We start from the raw sequence: 13,852 nt of genomic DNA, 5'->3' as shown, positions 1-13,852 counted from the left end.
TATAATTGGTGGGGGAAAGAAGTATATTTTCAAACCTAAAGGTATTATAAACCTGTATAAAGTAATGGTACAATGTGTACTGGCAAGTATGCTTACATAAAATCTTATTACAACAGCATCATGTTAAGCTTCAGATGGAAAACACACTGTAGAAGTGGAAAATATGTAGTCCTGTGGAGTACTATCATCAGTAATACAGCTACTGCTGGGAAATTCAGCACTTGGCCGATGCTGGGTGTTACATTACTTCTAGAAATTAAATTTCTTGAGAAGTCCCTCCAATACAGTGTGTGTGGCATAAGAACAGGAGCAAAGTCACCTTATAAAAATTAAAAATACTATACTACAGCATTCTTAGGTGTAAATTGTCCACCAGGAAATGTGGGTTGTTTACCTTATACCCTTTTCAAATCAACAATTTAGTTTATGAGGTAGTGTTAATGACATATTAAAAAATTACTTCTAATGGTTCCACTGGAATGACTTGCATTTTATTACCCAATAAAAGCTGTGAGGCTTCTATCAGGATTCTTATAACTGAGGATTTTGCATAATACAGCTGTCACTTGAAGCCAGTATTTATGGACATGAGTGCAGTCCTGTAATAACTAAAGGATAAGCCTTCACTAATTTTGCATCTGCTACAATTAAGAGATAGATTTAGATTCACTTTATGTGGCATGCTGTAAAACAGATTCTGTGAATGAAGCTGAAATGTTTAGCCTGCTTTTATTACATGTTTAAATAGCATAAGGAATTGACATTTCAATACCCATCCCTCTAAATGTGTATATTATTCTCAGTGGTGCACTTCTTTGTCTCAATGATTTGCTTCTAGCCAGAAGTATTGTGTTCTCTTCAATTTTTCTGTGTAAAACTCATTGAAAACTTGCTCATATTTCAAATTTTCTTTTCAAAAAGAAGCAAATATAAACAAAAACATAGCAAATGCCAGCATTGCTTTCATCACTCTGGTTTTTAATCCACAAATTTCTACCAACTTGTCACTGCGTTTTACTGAAAGAAGAAATTGGTCATACCTGCTTTAATCTTTTTTCAAGTGGTACACTGCAGCTACATTGAAGGAAATATTTCAGGTTATGGTTGGAATTCTGTGGTGAGATCAGACAATCTGGAATCACAGACCAAATGCAGTTTTCCTCTCTCAAATATATGAATAATAATATTGGTATAGTGGCACCTCTAAGCCCCTTCTTCTTAATCATCTACTTTTTATTATGTACAATATGGGTTACTGAAAATCCTGTTAAAATAGCACTCCAGCTTTTCCTCAAGTTTTATATTATTTCAGCACCTATGTTAGATGAAAAGGCTTAAAGCAACTGCAGAGTGAGATTTGATGTTTAGGTGCTGCACTGACTGTTCTGGTGTTACAGCAGTTGGGAGCATTGCTTGTGCTGCTTGCAGTGTCATATTTCAGTAATGCATTCTTGCTGCTGCTTTACAGCTTTCTTTTGCCCATCTGTATAGTTAAATGTGACTCTCATGGTGTTTAATTCCTAGTTACTAAACCAGAGGCTCTAACAGATGAGCCATCACTCACAGAATAAATGCTTATGAAGGTGCCCTGCAAAAGCATTAGCTGCCTAATCATATGGGGGTTTGTTTGTTCCTTGCCATCCCTTTCAGATATTCCTTTGTTGTGCCAGATTAAATATGGGATGCTATTTGTAGCTTAATTTATCTTTATGATAAGTATTGATGAATTTTTGTTTATTTCATACGTATCTATTTTCCATTTCCAGATGAAAAAAGTTGCAATACTTTTCTTTTGGATGTTAGGGAGAAAAGTTAGTGTGTGAAAATCTACACACAATTAAAGAAAGCTATATTAACAAAGTTTTATAATGGTATACGTAACTTTCACCTTATTTTTTGCCTTCTGTGTCATAAGTGACAACTCTGCAGATTTTTGGATGATCCTACAGCAGTGTTCTTTTTCCTTTTTGGTGGTTGGATTGTTCTTCTGCACTGTGATACTGTTACATGTGGGTGGACACCTTTTCTCAGATATCATGGATAAGAAATTAGGATGTTTAAAAATAGGTGGTTTTCCCCTTGTGTCAAGGAATGATATTTGAAATTCAACATCTTAATGAATGGTTAAGAATACTTCCTTATTTGTCTGAAAAATTTTCAGATACTCCTATATCTCCTTTTGTCTCTGTAGGTACCTAAACATTATCTTGTAAAAACTGATTTTACTGGAAAAGGAGTATTTTCCCTTGCTGTATCAATATTTCTCTTCTTGCCTACTTATTTCAAGTTTTCTGCCTGTTTGTCAAAAAACCCAAACAAAGCAATGAACCCCAAACAACCACCAAAACAGCTTTTATTCAAGTATTTCTTAAACAATTTGACTGCAGTGCTCAGGCCTGATGTGTTGGTTTGATGGTTTTACATTCCCCTGTGCTTTACCTTTCTCCTCTCCTGTCTTGGGGTATTTGGGCCTTTCTCTTTAGTGGTCATCATGTGTATTAACAAGCAGGCCATCTGCTCCCTCAGAGTTTTCTTCCCAGTCTAGTATGTAACTCTTGAAGAAAACATTGAATATATCCCTTTTTATGTAATTTAGTAGAAAGTCTCTGATTGTCTTTTCAGTTCTTTGTGTGCTGGTGCATTCGGAATGGATTCTGGAACAGGGAGTAGCTTTTTACTGAAACTATAAAAAGTATCTGCTTAATTTTTCTCAACTGCAGTATTTGCATTAAAATGTTCTTATCTTGTCTTTTATAGTGCCTCCGACCTCACCGGGTGCTTGATTTTTTTTTTTTTTTTCAACTTTACATTGTTGCCAATGACTGAGGACTATCCCCAGCTGTCCTATTTACTTCTTAAGGTTCACGTATAGTTTCATTCTGGGAATTAATATGTGAACTGCCTCAGAACCCTCAAAAGAACTGTTCTAAAATTGTCTTTTGACAGAGACCATTTCCTACTTCACATCATTTATTTCTGATTGTTCTCTTCTGGGTTTTGTGTATTGCATCTGTGATGTACTCTACACAGCTGGTGGTCATTTGTCTTCTCATCTATATTGATCTCCTTGGCTGTGTCAAACAGCTTTCAGTCTGTTCCACCACAAGCAGGAGGTGAACAAAATGCATGCTATAACTACATTCATTTGTTCTGGTATGAAAAATAATGCCTTCCTGTAGACAGTGAACTGCATCGATTACAGAATTCTTATATTTTTTGTTAGTGTTCTGTATTAATAAAAGAAATATCAAACCTGATCATTCTAATAGTCAGTTGTTACCCTTTAAATTAAAGGTGTGTAGTCTTTCCTTTGGATAAATCCATACAGCCATCAGAACAATAGCAGTGCGCAAATTATGGCTTTTGCAGGAAATCAAGCAGGGAGTATGCAAGGCTCTGTTGTTTCTTTCTATATCCATCTTTGCAATAACAATGTCTCTGCTCATTCTCACAATCCTTAATTGTCAGAGTATCCCATTTGAGTTCAATTATATGCTCTTAAGGGGTAGGAACCCTGTTAATGTTTATCTGTAAAGCCCTGTGCTCATTTATAGCACTCTGTATGTAGTGATCAATTTTCTTTTATACTATGCATTCTGGTTTGTACTAAATCCATTTTAGCAGGCAGTAATTTTTCAACACCAGTCTTTCTCAGTGTGTGTTATTGGTAGTTCAGTGAAAAACTACAACAGTGGCATGCAGTTGTTACTTTCTTTTTATCAATTTTCTTTCTTAACTAACACTTTCAAAAGTGGTAAAATTACATATTATTTAAGAACATTGCATACAGGTTAGGGTAAATCTTATTTCTTCTATTTTTCCAAGACCCGTGTTTTTCATGTGCCAATTAAGAAGAAAACCCAGTGGGGATATTTGTTTATGCATGCAGGAAAGCGGTCTTATTTTCTTCTAAAACAGCCATATTCCACATCAAAGTGATTAAGTACATTACATTTAATGTCTTCATTTTTTTTTAGAGTACTTTTGTATTGAACATTAGAAATGCAGGTGATGACTGATAAAAAGTGTCTTATTCATATAGCTTCAGTAGAGAAGGAAGTGAAGTGAGCATAAGATCATGTGTCTCTCTTAACTTTGTACTGAATATTGTAATATGAAGAATAGGAAGCCCAAAGTGCTACTAAAAGAGAAACTGTGGTTTTACCACTGTGCATTTGTCCAGAACAGGACCTAGCTCTGATGATTATTAAAACAGAAATTATTTTTACAGTATTAATTCTGCTTATGGTTACCTGAAGTCAAAGAAAATTATTCCAATACAGTTCTATTGGACTTGCTGGTTTCAGTTCTTGAACTACATAAAAAAGGAATTTAGATTCACCATAGATGGAAGCCAAATTGACTTGGTCACTTTCTGAGTGGTTTTGACCTTTATAAATAATACTGACCACTTGTTTTGGAGTTTTTAATAAATTTTGATTATTTTTTATAATTTTAAAGAATAAGACTAGGTGGCATACCCCAGAAATCTTCATACTGCACAGGTTTGCTAGATTGTACTTAGGATATGTGTGTGGCAAAGGCCTGAGGAGTCCAGAAGATGCACAGTGCCAGGGAGCTGACCAACAGACAGGGCCTGATGGCTGCCACTTCCTGGCTTCCCTTGGCTTTTTCTCTTGGTCTTTGCAGACTGTCTGAAGTACCATTCTACATATCTGGGACTTTCTGTTTGGTGGGTCTTTTAGCCTCCACACAAGTGTACAAGGGCATTTCTGCCATTTAGCTCATCTTCCCATCTTCAGTTTTGACTACTGTCTTCTGAAGCATTTAGGTGTCTGTTGAGCTGAGTAAATGTCTGAAGTTGTATCTGGAATTATAGATATATTTTGAGCATGAAATGATTCTTGCATGCCTTTATGCCTTCACTCTCTAATAGTAAAGCTGGAAGAACCATAGCTATTTAAATGAGAATTGAATTTTGTGATGCCAGTTCTTTAAATCCTCTGTCTTGCTGGCAAATGGGAGGCTGATAGAGCCAGTCTTAGCTGTGTCAGAGAACATCATTGGTTACACTGTACATGAGAATGGGAGCTCCCCATGAAAGATTTCATGTTCTCTTTTGGTTAAATGGTCACACAGAAACACTCTGTTTATGAGAGTGAGCCACTGAGCGAGCACCTTGCTGGCAGTGTTGACATTCAGTATTTTATCTCCAATCAATGTCAGTAAATGGAGGAGTTATCTAATCCTCTTGAACATGGCAGGTGCTATATTCAATACTGAACTTCAGTTATTTAGGCACGTGCACTTGAAAATTTATATGAGTGTGGATTCACACTGAAGAAATCCTGACAGAAGCTATTTCTATTAGAATGAAACATTTTTAAAAGTTAAGTTGCTTTCTTCTTTTAGGATTGAAAATGTGGCTACAAAGATTTGTTACAGAGATGAAAGATTGCTAGACAGAGTAACTGACAGTTTCTACGTGTTTGTGGTCAAAAAAACTTGTCTGGTGTTATCAGTTCAAGTGAAATGTAGTTGTCCCATGGCTTCTTAACAGTTAAATATAACTTTTTTCCCCAAGGTAGGTTTTATTTTTTTTTCTCCCTTGCCTTGTAGGGTGTTTTTGCTTATAACTATTATATATTTGTTTTTCTGACATATTTCCATGCAGGATATTACCAAATGAAGTATTTGGCAGAATTACTCCTCTGATTTAGCAAAAATGAATAACACTTCATCTGTAACTAGAGTATCCATGTATTCTCCCTGGAAAAATATATTATGGTAGATACTTCAGCATTTTTTGAAGTGTTTTATCACAGTTTTAAATTCAAAAACAATATGTCATTGTCCCAACAGCCATTTCAGAAATTGCTTGGTTGCTTGTATTTTATGGAAGTGTGATGAGAAGGGAAGGAGAATATTTTCATGTTGTTTTCATTTTGTAAGATCAGGGGCCAGTAAAAGCTTACTAAAAGGGTATTGTGATAAAGTAGTACCTTCAGATTTTTACTTAACTTTACAGTAGTCCATTTACACTGTTGGAAGTAGGCTGACTTTTAAAAGCCAATAAAGAGCATATGTTGAATGCCAGCATAGGTCAAATGGGTAAGAAAATCCTGCCATTTCAAAGTAATTACAATTCAATTTTGTGTATTGTGTGGACAGCTGCTGTTTGCAAGAGAGGAAATGTAGTGATAACAGTTAAAAACTGCCAATGAAAAGGCAGGATAACTCCACAAACTGCTGTATTGGAATGCACTTCAGTAGAAAACAGTTTTAAGATATGTCTGCAGATAATTGTTTTCTTATGTATGCAAAACATTTGATTATGACTAGTAGTTATTATTCCATGCCATAAATTGTTTGATATTTCCTTATTACAGTCATACACTAAATGGATAACTTGCTAATCTGTTAAAAAAAAACAAAACAAAAAAACAACAAACCAAAAAATACTCAACTTTTCTATATTTTGAATGTTTATTCAGAAGTATGTTTAATTGCTTGCTGCCATGAAATCAATTGCTCAGAAGTTATGGTATGCCATAGTTGGTGGGGCACTGAAGATGCTATGGGGTGAAATAGATTCAAGAAAATATAGGCTTCTTCCATAAACAGATCTTAAGACCCAGAAGTCAAGGAGAGGTGGCTTAACCTATTCTAAGTATTTCCATTTTTGCACTTGGAAAAAGGTGTACATTTGAAAATCAGCAACTCTTAGCTGGTGCTTATTTGTTCAGGGTTTTATCTTTAATTGCAGAAATCATTCTCAATGTAGGCATTTAAAAAATTCTAGTAGAAATTTTGGACTTTGGTGTTTGGGGAAAACTGATAATTGGGGTAGTGTGAGTTGGGAGTTGGAAATTGGTTGGTTTTGGTTTCTTCCATTATCATTTTTTTCTCAAGGTGTGTTAATTAATGAGTTTCTAAGGTAAAAATTTAAAACCTATTTACCTTCAGCCCAGAATATCATATAGTTTTCAGTTCACTTCATGGTCCATTTACAGAGGTTGTACTTCATCATTTGAGAATGTTATGAGAGAAGCTGTCAACAACCTTGTTGAAGTCAAGATAACCAACAACACCCTTTGCATTCCCTTCACTCACTGACCTAGTAATCTCAGTGTAGAAAGATGTATCATCTAAAGTAAAAATCCTTGTCATCCTTTTTTTTATTAAGCTACATGAAGCTAGAATATTTTAGGATCCATTTATACCTTCTTTGTTTTTCTGATTTATGATGATACTTCCTGTCATCATCATAATAATGATTCTGTAATCTACAGGTTTACAATAATATATTCTGAAATCAGTATTTTTTAAAATATCACTTTATTACTTACAATCAGTACCTGAAATCTATTAAATGTTGAAGACATATTAAATTATTGGATCAAGATTAGCATATTGGGTAAAATTAACATAAGTTATGAATATTGATCATCACAGACAGGGTTCATTTTACACTGAATACTTACTAGACCAAGAATAAAAGTAAGGTATAAAGTCCAACTTGTTTTTTGTTCTACTTGGGATCTTTGGGGGATTTTGAAAGCTGTAAGTAGCTTTTATATATTAATTTTGACCTTTTTTCAATAGATAGTCCCCCAAATTTTTAATTTTTCCTATCACTACTAGCATAGAATGGATTATTTAAAATTGGAATCTCACAGTATCATAATATCCAAAAAAAGCCATTCTTCAGTAACATGTTCAACACCAAGTCGGCTGGCCATTAATATATATCTAAAATGAATCCTTTCAATGAGATCAAAATCAGGTGATAGTAAAATGTATATCAGTGTCAAAATAATACTGAATATAAATCTTAGGAGACTGCTGATCTGGATGTGTTAATTTTCTAATTCTCTGCCATACTGCAGTTACAGTTAGTAGTCTATTTTATTTTGATCTTTCTAATGAATCATACAACACCTTTTGGAAAAGTGAGTGCTGGAATACTTCCATCTAGAAGTCTTTGCCAAATGTAGTATTATTATTATAAAGTATGTGTAACTTCCTTTGCCAATCATATGAGCTATGATAGCAGAATGGAATGCCAAGAGCTGGCAGCTGTTTGTTCTTTTATTCACTCTCTTTGATATTCCTTGCTTAGTCATTAGTACTTCCACAAACATTTAGCAGGTTAATGTGTCAGCTACATATCAGCTATGGAAGTATTTCTGGCAGTCTTTCAAAGAAACTTTTCTTTTGTGGCTGAAACAATCCAGTCTTCTATTCAGTGTGTTAAAAATAACTTGAGTTGAGATTATACAGACTGTAGCTGTAAAACTGAACATGGGTATCACAGTTTTTATTAAGTGTTTAAAAATCTATTAGGTACAATTTATTCTGAAAACTTAACTTTAAGAAATCTAAACACACAGTTTTTCACCTGATACATAACTTTGTTTTACTCTCATCAGTGTTTCAGATTAAAGAAATAATAAATGGACAAAATGACAGCACAAATTGCAGTTTTAAAAAAAAGGTAGAGTTGCAGGTAAGCTTCCATTAGCCAAATGAAATTCACTGTCAAACTCTTAAATCTAATTAATTTTGTGTCTAGAATATTATGACATCTAAATCTACTCAGACTTCTCTTCATATGTTGAACTACTGCAGCTACTTCTGTGCCAGTTACACTTGTACTTCTTCCTGAAGATCTTACTCTGTTTGTGTGTTGTACTTGAGGTTTGTTTCTCAGAGCTGCAAATCCACCCACATGAATATATTGTCATTTTTGTCCCATCATATGATTTTTCCTATTCTTTAAAGTTACAAGTTGTGTTTTCTTAATACGTTCGAAGTTCATAGAATACAGAATATCCCAAATTGAAAGGATCCACAAGGATCATCAAAGTCCAGCTCCTGACCCTGCACAGGACACCCCTTAGAGTCATACCATGTGCCTGAGAGCATTGTCCAAATACTTTCTGAACTCTGTCCGGCTGGTGCTGTCACCACTTTCCTGGGGTGCTATTCCAGTACCTGATCACCCTCCAGGTGAAGCTTTTTCTCATATCTAACCTAAACCTCCCCTGACAACTTCAGGCCATTCTCTTGGGTCCTGTCACTGTCACCCCAGAGCAGAGATCAATGTCTGCCCATTCTCTTCCCCTCAGGGGAAGCTGTAACTGCAGTGAGGTCTGTCCTCAGTCTCCTCTTGTCCAGGCTGAACAGACCCAGTGACCTCAGCTGTTCCTCACATGGCTTCACCTCAAGGACCTTCACTGTCTTCATAGCCCTTCTCTGGACACTCTCTAATGCCTTAAACTTAAGCTATTATATCTAAATAGCTTGAAGTTAAGATAAAATTCTTGCTTTTCAGCTTTTCTCTGTATGGCTCTCAAATGAAAGCGTTAAGCTGTTCAGAATAAGGAAACAGAAGTCGTTCCCAGCAGTTACAAGGACTATCTCCACTTACAGCTGTTCTCTGCTGTGAATCAATAGCTCAGGATCTGAAACATAGAGCTTCTCTTTCTTAGAGTTGGGAAGTGCAGTTTCTTATCGAAGCACCTTCCCACTTGCCTGCAGACTCTATAGAGTGTATTGGAAAGAGTTTGTTGTCACTGTGATGAACATGCTTAACTTCCATTAACATTAATGGGAGCTATGCCAGAATGTCAAGAGAAGGATCACTTCCCAGTGCAGTAAAGGAATTAATTAAGCTGTGTTTGGTTCATTGATTACTGAAATGTGATCATTAGACTCAAAGGAAAAAAAACTCCAAAACTATTAGGGTGATAGACTAGTTTACTTTGTACTGTGCTGAAACCTCTTGATTTGCCAAGGCAGAACTATTAGAAGATTGGTTAAATTTGGGTATTTGCTGTACAAGTATGGTGAATGTATAGCATGACAAAAGTACTTGTTAATGGTTTCCTGAGATGTAAAAGGAGCATATTTTATTTGTGCAATTAAATAAGCTGAAATGAGACTTTTTTTGAAGGTTGCTTATAAAGAAATATCTGACTTGTTTTTGTTAGCCATTTTGACATCTAACATGCTTGTAGTAACTGCATGAAGAATTGCTCACAGAAATAGTTAGGGAACTGTAACTGAGAGAAGCACTGAGGTATGTATTCAAACCCCTTCTGCTGCTCCATTTGGTATTAATAATGTTGTGCTTGGTTTTTCCCTATTCTCTGTATGTTGAGTCAGATAGTTACAGGTAGTTGGAGTTCTTGTTTGTCTCTATATTAAGCCCCACTATCAAACACAAACTAATCCAGTTATTTTGGCTGTTCTGGAAATTCTGTAACCTGTTCTCTCTGCCATGCATCTGTTACTTCAAATAATATCTCAAAGTAAATATGGATGCCTTCTTGATTGCAGCATGATCTGAAACAAAAAATGGATTCATAGATAGACTAGCTTGAATTTTTTTCTTTCCTCAATAGGTAGTAACACCCTGCAGTTTGTGTAGAAGATAAACCATAGCTTCTGTTAGTGTTCGTGTAGAAGGGTTCCCTGAGTGATCCAGATCTCAGACTGCATATTTAGAATCACAGAATCATTAGGGTTGAAAAAGACCTCTAGACTGAGTCCAGCCCTCAGCCAAACACCACCACCACAACTAAACCATAGCTCTAATTGCCATGTTGTTTCTTGAAAACTTCCAGGGATGGGGACTCTACTGCTTCCCTGGGCAGCCCATTCCAGTGCTTAATAAACCTTTCAGTGAAAAAATTCTTCCAAATGTTCAACTTGAACTCATTTTTTTTTCTAAATACTAGATGCAATTCCATCTTTACTGTGCCTTGTGGTAGATACTGTCTTCAGAACACAGTAAATAGCATATATAATACTATTTCTATGTAGAGTATTTATTGCTTGGTTTAGGTGAATATTTTCATTTTGAATATGCAGAATCTCTTTTCTTTTTGGTATGAAACAGTATAATAAATCTTGAAGTACTTTATTATCTACCATCTTTTCTGAACCAAATTTTACGCTTTCACTGGAGTTTGGTACAAAACACAGGAATGGAAAATTGCTTTATAATGGCTTCCCAGTGCTCATCTTTCATTTAAATTTCTAGGGGATGCTGAAGATTTTCTCTGTGTTAATGAAAGCAGAACAGTTTTATATGCATGCCTGGGAACAATTTATTGTGATTGACTGAACAAATTTTATCCGTGTAATGGTAACAATAGCTTGGTTCTCTTCCAGGTACATTTGTCTCATTAGTACAGTTCAAGGAGACCTTGTCTTGGAATAATAGGTTGTTCAAGGTAGAACAATTTGCAATTGTTTTGCAAGTAGCTATGATAGGAAGTTTTGAGGTGACATACTCTCCTAGACAGAAAACTAGAATTTTTACAGGGGAAATCAGTTAAGTCAGCATGGTCTTCCGGTGATGCAATTGTGAGTAAGAAGTAATCCCCTGCTATAACAAGGTGACTGTACAATAGCTGTGAATTACAATAAAGAAGGTACATCTTGAGATGTATTTATGCTGTTAAAGTGACAAAATATTGAATGACTGTATAATGCTCAGCCATATGTGCTGTAGTTATAACTGCTTCTTTATTTTAAGCTAGTTTCCATCTTAGCAAAACTCAGGATTTTTCTCTTAGAAATTTCATGTGCAGTGTTAGTCGGAATTCCATAAATCAGCTGATTTCTCTGTACTTGACAGAGGTTGCTAATGCTCTCTCAGTGGGATCTATCCCTGCACACTGCCAGTTGTGGCAATTAATTGATATGCTGTAGAATTCTGCCAGAAATGTCTTTTCTCAGTTTCAGTTCCTCCTTAGTGTACAGGAATGCAATCTGCTAATTCTAAACATGCTATCTGCAAACTGGCTTAACATGGACAGACAGATTAGTAACAATTTAAGAGGATTTCTGTATTTGTTTTTGTTTTTAAGGAGTCCAGAGCACTGTTGCAGAAAGCTTAGACTTCTATATCGGTGTTGAGGTTTGTTTTGGTTTTTGCTTGGTTGGTTTGGTTTTTTGTTGGAGGCTTGGTTTGGTTTTGTTATTCTGAGGAGGGGAAGTAGAAGATTAGCTTATTGTAACACAGGGAGTTGTCTAGATGTGTGTGATGTCTGGTAAGGCCAGGGTAAAAAGGATTTTTGCAGCTCCCTACTTTGGTATCTTCTGCATGTGCATCCTACAGCACTGTCAGAGTTGTTGTCTTTTTAAAGCCTCATTCTGAAACAGTCCAAGATTTGTCATATGTCTAGCTCTCATTTTTTAACATTGCTATCTTTTCTTCTGGCTTGAGCAATTTTTAAAATGGATAATGGATTAGCAAGGAAATTGGATACGATTTCTTGACATAAGAATTCTTCTTTGGCTTTTAGCAGAGGAAAGAAAGAAAAAGAGAAAGAAAAAGTTGACATGATTAATGCTGTAAGTCATTTAATTGCAGGAATGACTGCAACAGCATTGTTTTCCTACATTTGTCATCCTAACCTTTCCAAAATGTTAAAATAGTGGGTTAGACTGGGATTTTAACAGATAAAATTTGGAAAAATCAAGTGTTTATTTTGGCTCACATAACAAGTTCTAGAAGACAGTATGCTGAGGCTGGAGCTGAATTGTTGAGAGACAAGTCATCAAAAATACTGCTCTAAAGGGTGAGCTTTTAGTATCACTAAATTGAGAAGGAATCCTCACTTTGGCAGTTATTTCTGCTGTTTGAGGAAGCAACCTAAGAGTTAATAAATCTGGATTTAGACACAGCAGGCATTGACACACAGTCTCTCAACAAAGATTAGCTATAAGCTATTGATTCCTTTGTAACTCTGTTTGGGAGTGGTGGTGGAAGAGGAGCAGCTATTGAAGATACCAACTTGAACTAGCTGAATTTGGGTTCATTTCTAATTTACCCGGTGGAGGGCTAGAATGTAAGAAAATATTGCAGAAGGTAATCTCACACCTGAGGAGTTGCAGCTGTACTAATCACCAAAGGTTAGGAACAGGCCTGCCCTTAACAGGCCACAGCTGTGTCCAATAAGAAGACGAGTGCTACAAAAGAGTGGGGTAGCTGGGTGAGGAGAGAGCTGGAGGTTTTTGGTGCTGTGAAGAAGGAGAAGTCAGTGCTGTAAGGAGTTGCCCATAAGAAATCACCAAGCAGGTATTGAACTTCTGCAATAAGATGATAACATTACCCTTTGAAGGAGGATGTGGTTTAGTATTTGCCTTGTGTTTGTCTATGGTAGGACCAAGTGATCATTTTAGATCAAGGTTTGTTAAGTGGTTCAAATTCAAGAAATTCTTGTCTGCTCTCTAGATTTATTTGTATAGCAAAAATCTAGTGGATGTCCATTTCCAGGAAACACCTGGGAAGGTCTGGAAATGAAGACTTTTCATACCATGTTGCATTTCATCACTAGAAATATTCGACTTAATAGGCTAAATTGAAATGCAAATAGTTGTCAGGCCCTCTGAGAAGTTAGTAATGGTGGTCATGCTCCTCTGAAATTTCATTTAATGTGAAAACCAATACATAACAGATTTTAGTCTCATAAAAATCAGCCTGTCCTTTTGTGACATCTGTGTTTGTTTTTCTGGAAAATATATAAAATATATACTTCCTTTTGCCTTAAATATATAAAAATATATATAATATATAAAAATATACTTCCTTTTGCCTTAAACAAGGCGGTGATAGTAACTAGTTACTAGTTACTATCTAGTTACTAACAGTAACTAAATAGTTAGTAGTAACTAGTTACTATCATGGTGGTGATAGTAACTAGTCCCTGGTCAGATGGTGTGATGAGGTGACAATACACAATCCATACCTTCTCCCTGGAGAGTGAGGTGCTAGAGAGGGAACCCATCCTGGTCATCTCATACCATCTATGCATAGGGCACTGCTGTACACTCATATGTGTTAAAGGAAACTGTGAGTATAGGAATGCTCTTG

General features: G+C 35.7%; 1 protein-coding gene across 2 annotated transcripts in view; it reads left to right on the top strand.

Annotated features, from left to right (window-relative positions):
• The window catches only part of ADK (adenosine kinase), a 269,519-nt gene that overhangs the window by 94,859 nt on the left and 160,808 nt on the right, over positions 1-13,852 (top strand). The window lies entirely within an intron of this gene.

The sequence above is a fragment of the Agelaius tricolor genome, unplaced genomic scaffold (genome assembly GCF_023055355.1).
Source record: "Agelaius tricolor isolate 1412-34295 unplaced genomic scaffold, bAgeTri1.0.p SCAF_13, whole genome shotgun sequence".
In the NCBI taxonomy this organism is placed as follows: Eukaryota; Metazoa; Chordata; class Aves; order Passeriformes; family Icteridae; genus Agelaius; species Agelaius tricolor.
Note: the sequence above shows the minus strand (reverse complement) of the source record. Positions and strands in the feature narration are given on the sequence as shown.